At 48.0% G+C, this 6916-nt stretch overlaps 1 pseudogene; it reads left to right on the top strand.

Annotated features, from left to right (window-relative positions):
- Nucleotides 1-1077: 1077 nt before the first annotated feature.
- LOC148934363 (uncharacterized) lies at nucleotides 1078-1716 on the top strand (annotated as a pseudogene).
- The last annotated feature ends 5200 nt before the right edge of the window (nucleotides 1717-6916 follow it).

Below are 6916 nucleotides of genomic sequence, written 5' to 3'. Positions count from 1 at the left end.
GCTGCTTTTTTTCTCTTGGTCGTCTTCCGCTGAGTTTTTGATACACTTTAGTGTTGTTATGGATACTTTGCACTTATTCCTTTGGGTTTTGAGGTTTGAGAATTTTATCTTGGAAACCATGTCATACTCTTGAGACTTTGCTCGTTATTTATGATACCTTCCTATTTCCTATTTAAGCTTCTAGGTTAAGTTGTTGTTTTATTGCTCTGATGTTTCCTTTAAATGCTTTGGTCAAAACTCTTTAAATGAAACCCTAGCCTATGTTTATTTTTTTAGAGTCCGTTTGGGTAGCAGCTGCCGCATTTATTGTACCCTAGGAGGGCGGGCTGTTACAGTTGGTATCAGAGCCTTAGTTTCTTTCCGCTCTGGACCCAAGAGTCTTTTCAAAAATCTAAGTTGTCCTTTTAAAATTTTTTCTAAACGAACTGAATATGGAAGGCTCAATACCGCAACTCGTCTCGTTCAACCACGAAGAAAGAGGTACGAAATATTTCTATGATTGAAATTTTATACTCTTGGAAATTTTGGTGGAAAATGTCATTTGTTGTGAACATAGAAACCATGCCATAAGTGTTGAGCATATTGTTGTGCTTGTGAAGCGATGTTTCTTAAATGATGATTCCTAGGAGTTTGGAAATATTATGAACGTGAAGCGATGCTTCTTGAATGGTGATTTGTTGAATGTTGTATGAGAACTTGTGAAAATTGTGAAATGCGAATGTGATTACGTGAGATTATGTTGAAATGTTGAGAGATTATGTTGAAATGTTGCGATGCTTAGAATTGGACTTTTGAACCTAGCATGCCCTAGCTATACGATCACAGTGCTTATATCAACAGTAGAAACGTGGAATGACTAGTGTGAGGCGATTAGAGTACTTAGGCACTGGACGAAACGCGAATGGAAAACGCACGAATAGTTATCTTAAGAACGAGAACTTTGGACGCAGCGCTACCTTTGTACCATCACCTTTTGACTTTTATACACATTCGCAGCACCATTTGAGATCACACACTTGCTATTCTTTTCCACCCTTTGTGACAGTGTTGACTTTTTTTCCTTCCCTTCTTGTGTAGATGGTCCAACCCTATCATGCCCTGATGCGTCACCGTTACGCCAAGAATAGGAACTTTCCGGTGGAGCGCTGTAGAGAGCTGGAATGGGACGGAAAAGAGTTCCTCCTGAAATTCGTCACTGATTTCTACGGTCACTGGCTGGACGCTTACGCATATGGAACTACCCACCACGAGGGAATTATGCGACTCATCCACATACTACCTTTCCCTTGGAGCGAATGGACCGCTCAAGCTGCAGTTTCATATATCTGGTATAGCCCGCCCAAGTACACGCCTCGAGGAGACTTTGTCGGCCTAATAGGAGTCTCACTTCCGGCCATGTCTGCCGCCATTGACGGACCTCCACTCCATCCGCCAACGCAAAGGTACTCGCCAGGAGCGGCGCATCGAATGAAGTATCGCGATGATGAGGAGCCACACGTTGCCCGCGTTCCCCGTAGAAGGACCCTTAGGATGCGCGTTTCGGCCCCTTGAAGAATCATAAGAGAGGCCGAAGAGATGCTTACCTCAATCCCTTCGCCCCTAAGCGACGAGAAGAAAGACGAGGAGATGGGACCTGCAGGGAAGGGAGAGAGCTCGAACGAGGAAAGTGTTGGAGAGTCGGAAGAACCGGAAGAGGACGAGGGCGGAGATGTCTAGTGCTCGAATAGTGATTTTTGTTTTCCTTTCCCCATGTTTTGAATTCTAGAACCTCTATTTCCGTTGTCATTTTCTTTCGCAATTGTTTTGTCCTTTTCGTTTATCGTACTAAGACCTTTTGAGGCCACCTTTGAGATTTAATGGGGAATTTGCACCTTTTTATTTTATTATCTTGCAATGAGCCGTTCTCACTCTTTTCTATCCTTGTTGCGTGAATATACTAGTTCGTTCTATTTTCTTCCAAATATTTTCCGTCTTGTGATGCAGTTTTATTATGCTTTCTCTTGCGCAACTGCTTTATTCCTGCAATTGCTATTGTGTAGTCTTTCTTTGGACCCTACTTGTGGAAGGAGTTAAACTCTTCTTTCAAATATACCACATCACTACTTTGGGTTTGAATAAGTACGCTAACAACTCGAGTGAATGAATCAGAATGCCGCCTAGATGCAACGTGAGGAATGAGGAACCCTCTTCCCGGGCTTCGGAAAAAGAAAGCGTGACGCAACCAAGGCCGCCGCCACCACCTCCACGAGTAGATAGGGAAGTCGTGAAACTATTCCTTGACCAAAGGCCTCCTACCTTCGACGGGATGGGTGAACCCGCAAAGGCTGAAACCTGGATACGCGCTTTGGAGCGCATCTTCAAGACCTTAGTGTGAAACGATGTGGAGAAGATGATCTGCGTGACGCATCAACTGACCGGGTCCGCTGACTTTTGGTGGGATACTAAGAAAAAGACCATGCCCCAGGATCAAGTAGACGGGATGACTTGGGAGGAATTCAAGACCGAGGTTTATGACAAGTACATACCCAAAAGCTACCGCAAGGCAAAGGCAGCCGAGTTTCACAACCTCACCCATGGACGTCTGTCCGTGACCGAATATGACCGCGCACTTTGTGACATGACCCGCTATGCGCCGGAACAGACGGATACCGATGAGAAGCTGGCCGATAAGTTTCGTTAGGGCCTAAGGCACGAGATTAGGATGGCATTAGCAGTCCGTGGGACCCTTACGTACGCCGAGGCGCTGGCCCTCGCACTGGATGTAGAGGCAACAATGCCGAAGGAGAGGAGCGCGGGGAACACTACAATGGCACTACCCCCGCCACGCCCTAACCATGATAAGAGGAGGTGGGATGAGAGTAGGATTCACTATGACAACAAGCGATACCGCCCCACTCAGAACCGACCGCCGTACGAAGGAGGATAGACTTCGTTCAATCCGAGGAGCGACCCCCGGGCCAGGCCACCCCAGTGTAACGTTTGCGCCAAGTACCATTTCGGGGAGTGTAGAGGACCGAACCCGACTAGGTGCTTCAACTGTGGAGGGAACGGTCATTTCTCGAGGGAGTGTCCGAGCAAGAACATGGGAACCGGGTCGAGGCAGAATCATCCGGGTTTCCGTCAGCAGCCGAGGGCGCCACCGACGGGCTCGGGAGTGAACCGGGATCAACCACCGCGGCTGCAGCAGCCTGTCCGCCCAAGACTTCCCGCCCCGGCTAGAGCGTACGCTATGAGTCAGAAGCAGCCCAGGATTGAGCAAGGGAATTCCGAGAGTGGAAATTTGGCAGGTATAGGCGAAATCCTCGATACCCCTATTGTTGTTTTATTTGACACGGGCGCATCTCATTCGTACATATCTGAGTTGTGTGTGCATACCTTGAGCTTGCCTGTTAGAAAATCTGAACATAGGATGATGGTGTCCTCACCAGTAGGAGGGATAGTAGAGATTTCCCGATTTTGCACGAACATAGAAATCGCACTAGGAGAGCTTAAATTAGTTGCTTACGATCTGCGAGTTATGGCGATGAGAGATGTCGACGTAATCTTAGGAATTGACTAGTTAACCGCGAACTTTGCGACGATTCGTTGTAAGGATCGACAGATATCCCTACAAGCTCTGGGTACGGAACCCATCGTGTACCACGGAATCTCGATGAACCGGCGAACCGCCATAATCTCTGCATTACAAGCTACCGCGATGATGAGGAAAGGCTGCCCTGTCTACCTTGTCTATCTCCACGGAGAAGAGAAAGAGGAAAGGAGACTCGAAGACGTCGCTGTCGTACGCGATTTTCCAGACGTTTTTCCCGAGGTGTTACCTGGACCACCGCCGGATAGGCAGTTAGAGTTTACGATCGACCTTGAACCTGGAGCCGCACCCGTATCCAAGGCACCGTACCGAATGGCGCCTAAGGAATTGGAGGAACTAAAGATACAACTACAAGAGCTCATGGACTTAGGTTTCGTTAGGCCCAGTGTTTCGTCATGGGGCGCACCGGTGCTCTTCGTTAAGAAGAAAGACAGGTCAATGAGAATGTGTATCGACTATAGAGAGTTGAACAAACTGACCCTCAAGAATAAGTACCCATTGCCAAGGATAGACGACCTGTTCGATCAACTCCGAGGAGCCGGCGTGTTTTCTAAGATGGATTTAAAGTCCGGAAGCCACCAGCTGAAAGTGCGAAAGGAGGATATACCTAAGACCGCATTCCGTACCATATATGGTCACTATGAGTTTGTTGTGATGCCGTTCGGTCTGACGAATGCCCCAGCAGTGTTCATGGACTTGATGAACTGAGTTTTCCACCCGCACCTAGATACGTTCGTCTTAGTGTTCATAGATGACATCTTAGTTTACTCGAAGGACGAGAAGGAGCACGCGGAGCACCTACGAATCGCGCTGGAGACGCTGAGGACGGAAAAGCTGTACGCCAAATTCAGCAAATGTGAATTCTGGCTGAAAGAAGTGAACTTTTTAGGGCACATCGTGTCGGCAGAAGGAATCCGAGTGGACCCCGCCAAGGTTGAGGCGGTGCAACAGTGGAAGTCGCCATTGACACCGAACGAGATTCGGAGTTTCCTGGGCTTGGCAGGATACTACCGAAGGTTCATAGAAGGGTTCTCTAAGATAGCAAGACCGATGACCCAACTCAAGAAAGGAATCAAGGTGAACTGGACACCGGAGTGTGAAGCGAGTTTCCAACTCTTGAAGGAAAAGTTGACCACCGCACCAGTGTTAGCTGTGCCAGAGCTTGGAGTGAATTACGTAGTTTACACCGACGCTTCGAAGGTCGGATTAGGATGCGTGTTGATGCAGAACAACAAGGTGATCGCCTACGCGTCGCGACAATTGAAACCGCACGAGTTGAACTACCCCACCCACGATTTAGAACTAGCCGCAGTAGTGCATGCCCTAAAGATTTGGAGGCACCATCTCTACGGAGTTAGGTGTGAAATCTTTACGGATCATAAGAGTTTGAAGTACTTTTTCGAGCAGAAGGACCTGAACATGCGACAACGGAGGTGGCTCGAGCTGGTGAAGGATTACGATTGTGGCATCAACTACCACCCTGGCAAGGCAAATGTAGTGGCAGATGCATTAAGCCGTAGAGACCATTCGCAACTCGCTGCTTTTCTGACAGAAGAGGAAAGTTTAGTACGATAGTTAAGTAAGTTGCAAATAGAAGTAGTAAGGACACCCGAAACCGTGGAGGGCCGAATCGCCGCGTTAGTAGTAGAACCTGATCTAAGGACGAGGATCGTTGCAGCACAACGGATAGATGTGAGATTGTAGGAGATTCGAGTTGGAGTACGAACCGGTGAATCCAGAAATTTTAGCGAGGCTTCCGACAACGCTCTCACCTTTGAAGGGAGACTGTGCGTGCCGAACGACGAGGGACTTAGGAACGAGATCATGAGAGAAGCCCACGAAACCCCATACACTGCTCACCCCGGGAGTACAAAGATGTACCAGGATCTGAAAAAGTCGTTTTGGTGGAACGGCATGAAGAGGGATGTCGCAGCATTTATGGAGCGATGCTTAGCCTGCCAACAGGTGAAAGCCTTACACCAATTACCATACGAGAAACTACAACCGCTCGAGATACCCGAGTGGAAATGGGAGCACATCGCCATGGACTTCGTGACGGCGTTGCCGAAGACCCTAAAAGGGAACACCGCGATCTGGGTGATCATAGATCGACTTACCAAGAGTGCACACTTCATACCGATCCCCGTGACCCATGGATCGGATAGGCTAGCTCAGACTTACATTTAAGAGATCGTACGATTACATGGAGTCCCAGTGACGATTACGTCTGATCGTGACCCGAAGTTCACCTCAAAGTTTTGGATTAGTCTACAGCGCGAGCTGGGAACACACTTGAATTTTAGCACAGCTTTTCACCCACAGTCCGATGGACAATCCGAAAGAACGATACAAAATCTCGAGGATATGCTAAGAGCCGTGGTGCTCGACCGAGGCGGAAGTTGGGAGACCGCACTTCCTTTGATCGAATTCGCTTACAACAACAGCTTCCAAGCCACGATCGGCATGGCACCGTACGGAGCCCTATATGGAAGAAAGTGTAGATCTCCACTCTACTGGGATGAAGTTGGCGAACGAAGGGCACTTGGAATCGACGCAGTCGAAGAAATGGTCGAAATCGTTCGACAGATCCGTGCAAGGATGAGAGAAGCCCAGGACAGACAAAAGTCGTACGCGGACGTTCGACGGACGGACTTACAGTTCCACACCGGCGATAAAGTTTTTCTCAAGGTATCCCCGTCGAAAGGGATAACGCGTTTCGGGGTGAAAGGGAAATTGAAACCACGTTTTATCGGGCCGTACGGAATTCTTGAAGGAGTAGGACCCGTAGCTTATCGTTTAGCGCTGCCGCCCAGCCTTGGGAATGTGCACAACGTCTTCCATGTATCGCAGTTGCGGAAATACGTGTTCGATCCGAAGCATGTGATTCGCTACGAGGAAGTTTCCGTAAACCGGACCTGAGCTACGAGGAGCAACCCCAGATGATCTTGGATCGGAAGGTTCAAACCTCGAGAAATAAATCCGCTGCCTACGTGAAAATACAATGGAGAAACCACGGGCCCGAGGAAGCCACGTGGGAGCTTGAGGATAAGATGATGGAACTATACCTGGAACTCTTCACATAGAGGTACCAAATTTCGGGACGAAATTTCTTTTAAGTGAGGTAGGATGTAACATCCCGAATTTCCGAACCCTAATTATAGAGCCCTAGAATTTATTATTGATGACGTGGGAGATGTGAATTATTTGATGAATGAATTTATTGCATGAGTTTCCTTGACCGGGAAGTTTGAAAAGTCAAACTTGTTAATTAGGTGATGTGGCATGTGACTTATTAAATTATGAGGTGAATTATTTGTTTAAGGGTGA

Source organism: Salvia hispanica, chromosome 1 (assembly GCF_029641045.1).
Source record: "Salvia hispanica isolate PSC_SH4W2 chromosome 1, Shi_PSC_v1, whole genome shotgun sequence".
Taxonomy (NCBI): Eukaryota; Viridiplantae; Streptophyta; class Magnoliopsida; order Lamiales; family Lamiaceae; genus Salvia; species Salvia hispanica.
Note: the sequence above shows the minus strand (reverse complement) of the source record. Positions and strands in the feature narration are given on the sequence as shown.